Here is a 14,724-nt window from a genome sequence, read left to right as displayed (position 1 = left end):
TGCTGTATGCTGTTTGTGTCTCAGAGAATCTGCAAAACCTGCTGGTGACCAGTCAGTCCTCTGGGGCGCTTGAAGACTGCAGAGATGTTCACTACATGCAATGGGGAAAATTATAGGACAATGGGGAAAATTATGTTTCACTGCGGTCTATGGGAGATTTTGGAAACTTGGACTCTGATAGAGGGTTTGAAGGAGACAATCAATTATTGTGTGATATTAGACACCACAGTGATATAATGGATTGACAGTTGTCTGACCAGGAAAGAGTTGTAGCTGCTTCATCAACAGGATGTGTATCAGTTTTCCTTCATCATCCAAATAACCAGACTCTTTCAGTCAACCAGCTGTGAACTACAGCTCACTACCACATAGGCCCAGAAAGTCCTTCGTGTAGCAGTGCACCATGTACAGGTGTTGTGTGCAACAGCCCAGAAATAATTAATGTCGGAGATGATGGTTGAATAAATCTCTTCAAAGCTTATCACAAGGAAGCTGTAAGAATTGTAGGCAATGCAGATAGTAGTATACTCCATGCTGTAATCCTTCTTCGAACTCCTGAGAGATTCTTACTGTAAATTCGATTGGACAGTTAAAAATGTGGGATTTCACACAACAAGGAAATGAGCCTTCTCAGATATTGTCATGACTGGTGACTGAGTGCCAGTCCATTGTGTTGATAGAAATCTCATCAAACAGCATGTTGTAGCTACTGGTGGCCAGGATGGAATGTTGAGTATTTGGAATGTTAGACAAGGTACTATGCCTGTATCTCTGCTGAAGGCTTATAAAGCTAAAATGTATGAAGTTCACTTTCACCCATCCAACCCAGATCCTCCATTTATTGTTCTGAAGATGAATTCTTCTGGCACTGGGATGTTTCCACAGATGTACCATCACTCTTTCACCAAGGAGGAAGAGCTAGTACTTTTTTGTCCCATAGCATTAGTAACCAAGTTAATGTTCACCAGTCTCTCAAAGTTCTTGGCTCAGCACTGATCCTACAAAAGACCAGATTGAAATCACAAGCTTACTTCTCAACCCTGTCTGTGAACCGTTTGGATGTTTTTGGTCCTTGTCTTGTTTGTGGAACTGATGCAGAAGCAATTTATACTACTGGACAACTTTTTTCATGAAACTACTGTAATTATAAGATTTTAGATAAAAGTATAATTGGCCTTTTGAATTCTACCTTTTGTGCAAAATTTTATTATCAGAAAATGTGAGATTTGCAGGGGAAACATCCGTAAGCTACCATTAGTGTCAATGCCCAGCTTTGGCTTTTGTTAGTTGGATATTCCCAGAACAGTTGCAGAATCTGATAGATGACCAATGGTAAAAAAATTGTGAACATGTGGAAGAACATCAGAGGGATTCTGGTGCTGATGAATAACACGTTGCCTTCAGACAATTATTGACAGCTCATGGAACTATTTCTTCATTTTTGATGTTGTAGGACTTAACATCAGTGGTAGTTATGGGAACCACCAACAGGTTTCTATAATTTTTATCAGTATGTATACTCCTTCCTAGTGGCAATTACCAGTGTTAATGATTATTCTTTTTATTGAAAATATTTTCTATAATCCTTCTACACTTTATTTCCTTAATAATTTTAATCAACTTTTTCAGGCAAAGTTGAGTAGAGCAAAAGTGAAACATTAATAGTTGCATTCAAAAAATTTTAAAGATAAAAATGTTTTGACAAGTTCTTCTGTAAGAATAGGTTTTCGAGCAGAACTCTGTCAACTGCTTAGACCCAACTTTATTTTTCTTGAGTTTCACAACATAGTTGAAAATTGCCAAACTGGACATTGTGCAACAAAGTAGAATTTGATATTGATAAGTCGACTGACTTCCAAACTAAAATTTGATAACAAATGTGATAATTATATGATGATGTGGTAAGAGTAAAGAATTTTGCCATCTTTATTGTTATCTGCAATGTTAATAATGACAACGTAGTGTTTTAAGACAATTTTATGATATTGTCTTTCCAAAGTTCATTAAATTTTAAATGTATTATAGACCTAAAACCTTAATAATAAATCACAACTGTTACATAATTGAAGTGTTCATTTACTTTATAATTACAATATTCATAATTATGGTAAAGTTTTGCTTTTCTGTCCAAATAAATATTTTCAATTTTTAAAATGCCACCTTACCTCAGGGATTGCTGGATTTTTTATCTGCCTATGGTTTTATTGCTGGGACTAATTTTTAAAAGACTTTTTTTTACTATGAAAGCAATTCATTGCAGAAAAAGCAAATACAGTCAACAGAAAATTTTAAATACAATTTCAAATAGACAATATTATTTTCATATTCCTTTCTGTCAATATATATAATTTTTTATAAAAAATGAAAACATCCATGCTATTGTTGGGAATGCACATTCCCTAGCAGTAAACACATTTTTTTAAGATATAGATTATTTTTTAATTTGTTTTACACATTGAACAAACTCTAATCTTTTTCTCCTTCCACTTTTAAGTTTTGGGGTACATTTTCAGGATGTGCAAGTTTGTGACATGGGTAAACGTGTGCGATGGTGGTTTGCTGCACAGATCAAACCATCGCCCAGGAATTAAGCCCAGCATCCATTAGCTGTTATTCCTGGTGCTCTCCCTCCCTCTCTACCCCCATGACAGGCCCCAGTGTGTGTTGTTCCCCTAATGTGTCCATGTATTCTCATCATTCAGCTCCCACTTATAAGTGAGAACATGCAGTGTTTGGTTTTCTGTTCTTGTGTTAGTTTGCTGAGGATAACAGTTTCCAGTTCCATCCACGTCCCTGCAAAATACATGATCTGTTCCTTTTTATGAGTGCATAGTATTCCATGGTGTATATGTACCACATTTTCTTTATCCAGTCTATAATTGATGGGCATTTGGGTTGATTCTATGTTTTTTCTATAGTGAATAGTGTTGCAATGAACATACATGCACATGTATCTTTATGATAGAATTATTTATATTCCTTTGGGTGCATACCTGGTAATGGGATTGCTGGGTCAAATGGTATTTCTGCCTCTAGGTCTTTGAGGAATTGCCACACTGTCTTTCACAATGGTTGAACTAATTTACACTCCCACCAACAGTGTAAAAGTGTTCCTATTTCTCTGCAACCTCACCAGCATCTGTTGTTTCTTGACTTTTCAATAATCACCATTCTGACTGGCCTGAGATGGTATCTCATTGCAGTTTTGATTTGCATTTCTCTAATGATCAGTGATGTTGAGCTTTCTTTTATATGTGGTTGCCCACATGAATGTCTTCTTTTGAGAAGTGTCTGTTCATGTCCTTTGCCCACTTTCTAATGGGTTTGTTTTTCCTTGTACATTTGGTAAACACATTTTTTTCTACTATCATTTTGAACTGCTACTTAATATTATAAGGTATAGGTATGTGTATCATTTATTTCAGTTGGTTGCCTATTATTGATTATTTCATGTTTCTAGCTTCTCACTGTTATGATTAATGCTATAATGTCTATTTAATCTGTATTTCTTTTAAAACTTGCTTATCTGGGAGGCTGAGGCAGGAGAATCTCTTGAACCTGGGATGCGGAGGTTGCAGTGAGCTGAGATCGCACCACTGCACTCCAGCCTGGGTGACAGAGCAAGACTCTGTCTCAAAACAAACAAGCAAAAAAACACACAAAAAAACTTGCTTATCTTTAGCCATTTTCACTTTTTGAGGTAGTTTGGAATGTTCTTATTAATTTACAGTATCTTTTTATATATGAAGATTTTTGCCTTTGGTTATATGATACAAGTGTTTTTCAATTTATTTTTGGATTTACTTGTGGTGCTTTTTATAGAAGTTTGCATTTTGTGGTAAAAACAATCAATTTCTTTCATTACAATTCCTTTCCCTGGCATCATGCTGTCCCTATCCTAGGTTTATATAAATGTTAAACGGCAATTCCTTCTATTCTGTGGTTTTGTTTTCTACATATAATGATTACATTTGGAATTTATTATTTAGTACATCTGAAGTTTATTTTCTTTAAAAAGAAAGAAAAGTTGGAAGCTAGCAGAGGTTGGTTCATGAGGTTAAAGGAAAGAAGCCATCTTCATAAAATAAAAGTATAAGGTGAAGCAGCAAGTGCTAATGTAGAAGTTGCAACAAGTTATCCAGAACATCTAGCTAAGATAATAGATGAAGTTGACCCACTAAACAACAGATTTTCAGTGTATATGAAACAGCCTTATATTGGAAGAAGACACCATCTAGAACTCTCATAGCCAGGAAGGAGAAGTCAACGAATGCATGGTTTCAAAGCTTCAAAGGACAGGCTGTCTCTTTAGTTAGGGGCTCATGCAACTGGTGACTTCAAGTTGAAGCCAAAGCTCATTTACCATTCTGGAAATCCTAGGGCCTTTTAGAATTATGCTATATCTACTCTGCCTGTGCTCTATAAATGGAACAATAAAGCCTGGATGACAGCCTATCTGTTTACTGCATGGTTTACTGACTTTTTTTTTTCCTTTTAGAAGGAGTTTCATTCTCGTTGCCCAGGCTGGAATTCAATGGTGTGATCTCGCTCACTGCAACCTCAACCTCCCAGGTTCAAGCAATTCTCCTGTCTCAGCCTCCCAAGTAGCTAGGATTACAGGATGTGCCACCATGACCAGCTAATTTTTGTATTTTTAGTAGAGACAGGGTTTCACCATGTTGATCAGGCTGGTCTTGAATTCCTGACCTCAGGTGATCCACCTGCTTTGGCTTCCCGAACTGCTGGAATTACAGGCACTTTGGGCATGAGCCAACATGCCTGGCAGTTTACTGAATATTTTTAGCCCACTGTTGAAACCCACTACTCAAGGGGTTTATTTCAAAATATTACAGCTCATTGACAATGCACATGGTCACCCAAGATCTTCGAGAGAGATGTGCAGGGAGAATAATGTTTTCATGCCTGTTAACAAAACATTCATTCTGCAACCCCTGGATCAAGGAGTAATTTTCACTTTCAAGTCTTATTTAAGAAACACATTTTGTTAGCCTATAGCTACCATAGGTAGTGATTCCTCTGATGAATCTGGACAATATAAATTGAAAATCTTCTGGAAAGGGCTCACCATTCTAGATGTCATTAAGAATATTTGTTGTTTACAGGAGGAGGTCAAAATAGCAACAGTAACAAGAGTTTGGAAGAAGTTGATGCCAACTCTCAAGGATGACTTTTAGGAGTTGAAGACTTCAGTGGAGAATGTAACTGCAGATGTGGTTGAAGCCACAAGAGAACTAGAATTAGTGGATTCTGAAGATTCCACTTCAGTGGATGAATTGCTGTAAACTCATGGTAAAGCTTGAATGAATGAAGGACTGTTGTTTATAGATGAGCAAAGAAAGTCGTTGCTTGACATGGAATATACTTCTGGTGGAGATGCTGTAAACTGTTGAAATGACAACAAAGGACTTAGAATTTTACATAAACTTAGTTGATAAAGCAGCAGCAGGACTTGAGAGAGTTGACTCCAATTTTGACAAAGCTTCTATTGCAGGGCAATGGAAATGCTATGAAACAGCATCACATGCAACAGAGCAATCTTTTGTGAAATGAGGAGTCAATTAATGCAGCAAACTTCACTGTTGTCTTATTTTAGGAAATTGCCACCACCTCCCCAACGCTTAGCAACCACTACCCTGATCAGTCAGCAGTAATCAGCATGGAGGCAAGACCCTTCCCCAGCAAAGATTATGACTTCCTGAGGGCTCAGATGATTGTTAGCACTTTTAAGCACTATTTTAAATTAAAGTATGTACATGTTTCATATATAATGTTACTGTTCATTAATAGACCAAAGTAGAATGTAAACATAACTTTTATATATACTGAGGAATATGTCTGTCATAATATTCATGTGATTTGCTTTATTTGTGATATTTGCTCTATTGCTGTAGTCTGGAATCAAACTTGCAGTATATTCTAGCATTACGTATACATACATACATATCTGGAGAGAGAGGCTGAAACAGAGAGGGAGTTTTTTTTTTTTTTTTTTTTTTTTTTTTTGAGGCACAGTCTTGCTCTGTCGCCAGGCTGGAGTGCAGTGGAGATCTTGGCTCACTGCAACCTCCAACTCCCGGGTTCAAGCGATTCTCCTGCCTTAGCCTCCTGAGTAGCTGGGACTGCAGGCACGCACCACCACACCCAGCTAATTTTTTATTTTTATTTTTAGTAGAAATGGGGTTTCACCATGTTGGCCAGGATGGTCTTGATCTCCTGACCTCATGATCCACCTGCCTCTGCCTCACAAAGTGCTGGAATGACAGGTGTGAGCCACTGCTCCCGGCCGAGCGAGAGATTGTTTTATAAAATGATTCATATGATTGTGTGGGCTGGTAAGTCTGAACTCTGTAGGGCAGGCTGACAGGTTGAAAATTCTGTCAGGAGTTGATGTTGCAGTCTTGAATAGGAACGTAGTCTAGAAAGAAAATTTCTTCATTTTCGCAGGACCCTTTTCTCTTAAGGACTTCTGTTGATTGGATAAAGCCCACCCACTTTATGAAGGATAAATCTGCTTTCCTCAAGGTCTACTGCTTTAAATATCAATCATATCTAAAAAATACCTTCACAACAGCATCCAGATTGATGTTTGACCAAACAACAGAGTACGATGATCTAGAAAATGTCCTATAAAATTAACCATCAGAGCTGTCTTTTTATTTGTGTGATAGTAGCACTCGAAGAGCAAAAGTTTGCTAGTTTAATAAAGTCCAATTTATTATTATTTTTTGTCATTTGTGGTTTGGGTCAAATAAATCATTGGCTAAGTCAAGGTCATGAGGATCTTCTCAAATAAATTTTCTTCTAAGAGTTTTATAGTTTTGACTATCATATTTAGGTCTATAATTCATTTTGACTTAACTTTTATATATGGTAAAAAGTCTGAGTCCAAATTCAATTTTTTGATTCTTTTTGGTTATTCAGTTATCCCAGCACCATTTGTTGAAAAGATTGTTCTTTCCGCATTACTGTTTCTTCACACTTTTGATGAAAATCAATTGAGTTTATACGTGAGAGTTTATTTCAGGAATGTCTATTTCATTTTGTTTATTTATATTTCTAGTCTTACATCAGGAACACACTGTCTTGATTACTTTAGCTTTATGATTATATTTGAAATTGGGAAGTATGAGTTCTCCAATTTTGTTCTTTTGTTTTCAGATTATTTTGTCTATTCTGGATCTCTTCCATTTTCATATACATTTTTGAATCATATCCAATTTTTGCAGAGGAGTTGTCTGGGATTTTAATAGATATTTTGCTGAGTATACAGATACATTTGGGAAATACTTCCTTTTTAACAATATTAAGTCTTCTGATCTATGAATGTGAGATGTCTTGATATTTATTTATTCTTCTTCAATTTATTTCAACAGTATTTTCTAGTTTTCAGTATACATTTTTTGCACTTCTGTTAGATTTAGTTCTAAGTATTTTACTCTTTTTAATGCTATTGTAAGTGGAATTGTTTTCTTCATTTCATTTTCATATTTATTGCAAGTGTACACAGTTACAATTGATTTTGCACACTGACCTTATATCATATAATCTTCAACTTTATTATTTCTGCTAGTTTTAAATTTCCTTATGATTTTCTATATGCAAAATCATATTACCCCCAAATAGAGGTAGTTTTACTTCTTTTTTTCCAATTTGTGTACATTTTTTTTCTGGCCTAATTGCCTTGGCTGGAACCTCCAGTACAATGTTGAGTAGAAGAGGCAAAAGTCGGCATCCTTGTCTTGTTCCTGATGTTAAGGGGAAAAAGTTTAGTGTCTTACCATGAAGTATAATGTTAGATGAAGTTTTTCGTAGCTATTCTCTATCAGATTGAGGAAGTTCCCTTCTATTCCTAGTTTATTGAATATTTCTTTTTCATCATGAAAGAGTATTAGATTTTTGTCAAATGCATTTTCTGTATCTATTGAGATGATATGTTTTTTTTTGTTCTATTAATATTGGATATTACATTAATTGATTTTTTGGATATCAAAACAACCTTGTATTCCTGGAATAAATCTTATTTGTTCATGGTCTATAATCTCTTTTAATGCTTCTAGTATTGGTTTGCTAGTATTTTATAGAGAATTTTTATGTCTTTATTTATAGTTTTTATTGTCTTTGTCTAGTTTTGCTATTAAGGTAAAATTGGCCTCATAGAATGAGATGGAAAATGCTCCTTTCTTTTATATTACTAGAAGATTGGTAAAGGATTTGTGTTAATTTTTCCTTAAATATTTGGTAGAATTCACCGGTGAAGCCATCTGAATCTAGGCTTTTCTTTTTTTTGAGACAGAGTATCACTCTGTCACCCAGAATGGAGTGCAGTGCCCTGATCACATAGCCTTTACCTTTCTTGGCTCAGGTAATCCTCCCACCTCAGCCTCCCAAGCAGCTGGGACTACAAGCACATGCCACCACACCTGGCTGATTTTATTTATTTATTTATTTATTTTTTATTTTTAGAGATGAGGTTTTGCAACATTGCTCATGTTGCACCCGGGTTGTTCATGGAGGGAAGTTTCCACATTTGTTTTGTTTTTTTTTAAGACAAGGTCTCATTCTGTCCCCTAGGCTGGAGTATGTGGTGTGATCTTGGCTTACTGAAGCCTTGACCTCCCAGGCTCAGGTGATCCTCCCACCTCAGGCTCCTGAGTAATTGGGACGACAGTCATGCACCACCATGCCTGGCTAATTTTTGTATTTTGTGTAGAGACAGACAGCCATGTTGCCTAGGCTGGACTTGAATTCCTGAGCTCAACTGATCCATCTAACTTTGCCTCCCTAAATACTGAGATTACAGGCATGAGCCACCACGCATATACCCGGCCTTGTGTCCTTCTAAGAAGTTGTAGATTTTATTTAAGTTATCTAATTTGTTGGTATACATTTGTTCACTGTATTTCCTTAGATTACTTTTTATTTCTGTATGGTCAGTAGTTATGTTTCCTCTTTCATTCCCTATTTTAGTAATTCTCTTTTTTTAGCTAAAGATTTTTCAATTTTATTGATCTTTTCAAAGAACCAAGCTTTGGTTTTGTTGATTGTGTTGTTTTTCTTCTCCATTTTATTTATTTATGTTCTAATTATCATTATTTCCTTCCCTTTTCTGGTTTTGGGTTTAATTTGCTCTTTTTAAATTTTAGTTTCATATGGAAGAGGTTCAGATTATTGATTTGAATTCTTTCTTCTTTTTTAGGTATAGGTGTTTACAACTATAAATTCCTCTCTGAGCACTATGTGAGTTGCATCTCATAAAGATAAAATTTTCAAGCAAGTTTTCACTGAGGGCAACTAGAGCTTAATCCTTCTTAGGAACTCTTGTAGACTTTGTGAAACGCAGTACTTAGGAAGTATCCACCAACTGTTATTAGTTACTAATTGAGGATTAATCTTGGGAGGAATTAATTATTGGGTATTTCTGGCCTTCTCCATAGTCTGATAGTCAGAAAGGGAGCTTTCAAGCAAAAAATTGCAGTGCTGGCAATTAGAAGTCAGACCTATAAGCAAAGAAATGGAAAATGATAAGATGTTCTGTGCAAAACACTGAAAGCATCTGTTGCACGACTAAATGTGTCTTTTTCTTAGTTGCAAGGTTGCAAGGTGCAATAGCTTGTCTTTTTTCTTGGAGTACATGAGAACATGTTCAAATATGTGCCAGGCCATTGGCTTCCTAAAAATCTTCAAAGTATATGGCAGCCCCTAAATCTTTGTAGCTTTTATCTCTGACTCATTGGAATATATGATTTGACAATGGTAACAGAGCTACTTACCATTTCTTGTTCATTATAATTTCATCAATATAGTAGACCAGCATAATTTTCTCTAGAATGTCAAGATGATCTAGTTTTCTTTGTGCTACATTTTGACAGAGAACAGGATAAATAACATAGCCCAGGGACAAGGCAGTGAATGTGCATTGCTGTCCTTTCCACATAAATGTGAATTTCTTTATCTTTATTATTGATGAGGATTGAAAAGAACATATTAATCAGATTAATAGCTGCATACCAACTGCCACTGCCTGATCAACAAGTGATGTTGATCAGTTCTAGTCAACATACCACATCTGATACAGACGTGCAATTGTGGGTCTCATTTGGTATTTTCATGGTAATCAGCTATTATCTGTAATGATGTCAACCAGGCAACGATATGATGATGACCACAATACCTGTGCCTTCACATCTTGATTGTAGCATTAAGCTTGGATTTTCATTGAGCATGGTATTCTGATTTACTATCTTAAGTGGGTAAGGGTAACTTCAAAGCCTTATCCTTGGCCTTTCATATAATAATTGCTCTTATTGGACAGCTCAGGGAACCATGTGAGTGAGTGAGTGTTAGCTGCTAATCATATTCATCCCAATTGTACACTCAGGCATAGGGGAAATAACAACAGAATGGGTATACAAACTCATTGTGAGATAGTTTTTGGAGAGGATTCATCTGACCTTCAAAAGCCCCAGTCTAATTGAGGTAGTGGGGTATGATGACATAGCATGTTTTCTTGTATTTTTGTCGGCTTAGGAATATATCTAATAGTACTTGAAAGGTCAGAGTCCTTCTCTTTCCCCAGTGCGTAACTTAGTCTGGTAAGTGGTCAGTTTCCTCAGATAATGAATTTGGAGCATGTTTACTGAATATATTTGTGGTAGCAGTATATACAATATACTTTCCTTAAGGGGACCTTTAGGGATCTTTCCTTGCAGTGAACATTATCCTCTCTAATGACTCTTTTTTTGAGAATTGGATCAGATCTTAAAGCTTGAAGCTTGATGAATAATTGTGATTTTCCACTGTAGCAGCTGAGATCAGCCTTCTGTTCACCAGCCATTGATTTTTGTCTGTAGTCAGCTGCCCATCTGCCTCAGTCTTGATTGACTCCTGATTGTCATTCTAGATTTGCTGCCTATTATGGTTATTATTTCCACCTTGCCTATGACTGTTAAGTGTTGCAACCTAGTGTCTGATGTTTTGGAATTCTACATTGCCATTGATAGAGAGGAAATGAGTTCCGCCATGACATCATTTCCTTTTATCTACCCTGTCCTACAGAGAAGAGCTACCATTGAAACTTTCAAAGATATAACTGGCTACTCTCGCATAAAGTTTATTCTTTATTTTGTTAGTAAAGGCGTATCTTCTGGGCTCTTCCGAAGAACACAGTCAGAGTGAGTTTTTCTCCCACTTCTAAATCTTTCTCCAATACTCTGCCAACACAGTTCCACCATCTCCACCATTATTACTATGGGCCATAAATGTGACTAAGTTTCAAAGAGGGATCCCAGTTCTGTATTAGGAGTGGGTCCAGGTGTTCTTGCCAAGGCATTAAATCCTGAGTCATGAAAGAACACTCCAATGTCAACAACCTCTCCCTTATTCAGATTTATATACTGTCTGCCCAACTTAACCCTCAAAATCCACTCCCACACATATTTTACCAATTTCTGCCAGAACATATAAGCCAGTAATACAAAATGTGAATAAGCTATTTCTTTCTGGAAGAGGGATTGTATTTCCCCACTTAGTGTACCCTGATATGTGACTTTAATTATTGGTTTGGAAACTAGAAGGAAAGGCAATAGTGGATATTGAGGAAGAAACATCACCTTGCTAGGCATCTGCTTCAGGTGAGATCTGGACAATATCTTCAGGTAAGAAGGACTCCTCTCTGGCAGGGGCAGTGGCTGCTTATGCCAGTCTGGAGGATCCAGGAGAATTTAGGGTTCAATCTTTTTAAATGAATCTACAAATATCCCCATATCAGGTTTTAGGATTTTACTACTCCCCTATTATGGCTGTGTCTTCAGCTTTGAAGATTTTTCAAGGCTGCACATTCAGTGTCTTCACAAGGTTTAAATATTTGACCTGACTTTCAGCATAGAACTACCCTTTGATTATAGGAGTTGAAGGTCTCTTTTTACCCATCCATAGAGGTCTTCTGATCTTCACAGGGTGCACTTCACAGGACATAGCTGAACCTGACATATTATTTTTATTTCATACTCATATTTTTTCAAGACCTTTAAGGCATTTAATGAAAGCCATTGAATTCCATAATCCTTATAATTACTATTGCCCAATATCAATGAATGCAATACCTTTCTTTTCCTCTGTATTTTTCACATCCACTACAGATGAGAGTTGTGTGTTGTTGTTGTTTTTTTTTGAGGTGGTGTCTCGCTCTGTTTCCCAGGCTGGAATACAGTAACGTGATCTGAGCTCACTGCAGCCTCTGCCTCCCAGATTCAAGCAGTTCTCCCACCTCAGCCTCCCGAGTAGCTGGGATTAGAGGGGTGCACTATCATTCCCCACTAATTTTTGCATTTTTAGTAGAGACAGGGTTTCACCATGCTGGATAGGCTGGTCTTAATAATTGAATGGTACTGCATGTTAGGTCTTATCACCATCCTGTTTACTATCAGTCATTCAATTATTGGTATCATCTAAATGCAAACAATCTAGTTATAGGATCTCATTCTTCTGTTTTGCAGGATCATTGCTGGTACCAATTATCTTTTGGTTTCCCTTAAAGCAATTCCTAAAATAAGAACTTGGGTACCATTAAAAAATGGGCCCAAAACCCCAACAGACACTTCACCAAATAAGATATATAGATGGAAAATAAACAATAAAAAGATAATCCACCTCATCCAGGAAATGCAAATTAAAACAACAATAAGATGGCACTACACATCAATGAGAATAACCAAAAATCAAAAACACTGACAACATCAAATGCTTGTGAGAATGTGGAGCAACAGGAATGTTCATTTATTGCTGGTGGGAATGCAAAATGATACAGCCACTTCGGAAGACAGTTTGGCAGTATCTTATAAAAGTAAATAGGCCAGGCAGGCACTGTGGCTCATGCATGTAATTCCAGCACTTTGGGAGGCCAAGGTGGGAGGATTACTTGAACCCAGGAGTTTGAGACCAGACTGGGCAACATGGTGAGACCCTGTCTCAATTTTATTTAAAAAAAACCTAAATATACTCTTATCATATACATGATCCAGCAATTATCCTTGGTATTTGCATTAATCCATTTTCACATTGCTATAAAGAAACTACCTGAGACTGGGTAATTTATAAACAAAAGAGGTTTAATTGATTCATAGTTCCACATGGCTGGGGTGGCCTCAAGAGACCTACAGTCGTGGCAGAAGGCAAAGGGGAAGAAGGCACTTCTTATATGGTGGCAGGAGAGAGAGAGAGAGAGAAAGTGTGGAAGTGTGAAACTTAAAATCATGAGCTGTTGTGAGAACTCCCTCACTATCACGAGAACAGCATGGGGGAAACACATGAGGGGCACACAGATTTTTGTGGCCTGATTATTCATAATTACCAAAACTTGGAAGCAAGTATGATGTCCTTCAGTAGGTGAGTGGATAAACTGTGGTACATGTAGACATTGAAATATTATTCAGCACCAAAGAGAAATGAGCTATCAAGCTATGAAAAGACATGAGGGAAACTTAAAATGCATATTATGAGGTGAAAGAAGCCAATCTTAAAAGCCTATATACTACAGGATTTCAACTATATGACATTCTGAAAAATTCAAAATTATGAAGACAGTAAAAAGATCACTGGTTGCCAGGTGTTATGGGGAGGAACAGATGAATAGGTCGAGGAGCACAGAGGATTTTCAGGCCAGTGAAATAACTCTGTATGACACTATAATGGTAGACACATGTCATTATAAATTTGTCTAAACCTATAATAATATACATCACCAAGAGTAAATCCTAGTGTAAACTATAGGCCTTGGATGACAATGATGTTTTAATGTAGGTTCACGGATTGTAACAAATGCTCAACTGTGGGGCAGGATGTTGATAATGGGGGAGACTGTGCATATGTGAGGACAAGCAGTATATGGGAGCTCTCTGTATCTTCTGTTCCCTTTTGATGTGAAACTAAAAGTGGTCTAAAAAATAAAATCTATTAAAAAAAGGTATTTGGCCATAGGTAGTTGGTTTGGCAAGTGATCTCACAAAACCTCAGTGGTCACAGAGGGAAAGTGAGATAGGGAAAAAGGAAGAGCCAGTGTAAGGGCACTTTACTGAGGTCAGTGCTCTAGGCAACAAGGGACTTTTGAGAAAAACAAAGAAATCCTCCAAGAATTACCCGTCTGAAGGGTGGGAGTCTGAAACATTTATCTTCTCACTTCCGTCTTGCAAGCTGCTCTTGTTTAAGTGGGCAAAAATGCTTCTATGACATTATAAAAGGACTTGAGTCGCAACAGGAAAAGACAAGAGAAGCAGGCACTTGAGGTGAGATTTTGGCAGGGGGAGGTGGTTTGGAATTGTTCACAATAGCACTGCTAGAATCAAAGTGTGCAGATCAAGATGTAAGGATTTAGGAAGGAAGTCTAGGCTAGACATATAAATGGGAAAATTATATAGAGGTGATATTGAAAAGATGAGAATGAATGAGATTATAAAATATAACTCCTATTTTAAGAGGACAATAGAAGAGAATTCAGTGAAGAAGACTAAGGACTGATGATCTGCAATGTCGAAAAGGAATCAGGTTTCCATGATGCCATGGAAAACAAAAGAAGACAAAATTCTCAAAGGAGAGAGTGGTTTACATCTTCAAATACAACAGAGAAATCCAGTAAAGTAGGTAGTAGAAACATTCACTGTATTGATCATAATGTATTACTTATACAAAAAGTAGATCATTGTTGACGTC

At 36.8% G+C, this 14,724-nt stretch overlaps 1 pseudogene; it reads left to right on the top strand.

Moving 5' to 3' along the window:
• Positions 1 to 620: 620 nt before the first annotated feature.
• On the top strand, positions 621 to 1,133 carry LOC100441896 (nucleoporin Nup43-like; annotated as a pseudogene).
• Positions 1,134 to 14,724: the final 13,591 nt, after the last annotated feature.

Source organism: Pongo abelii, chromosome 3, assembly GCF_028885655.2.
Source record: "Pongo abelii isolate AG06213 chromosome 3, NHGRI_mPonAbe1-v2.0_pri, whole genome shotgun sequence".
Classification (NCBI taxonomy): domain Eukaryota; kingdom Metazoa; phylum Chordata; class Mammalia; order Primates; family Hominidae; genus Pongo; species Pongo abelii.
The sequence above is the reverse complement of the archived record's forward strand: the minus strand, read 5'-3'. Positions and strand labels throughout refer to the sequence as shown.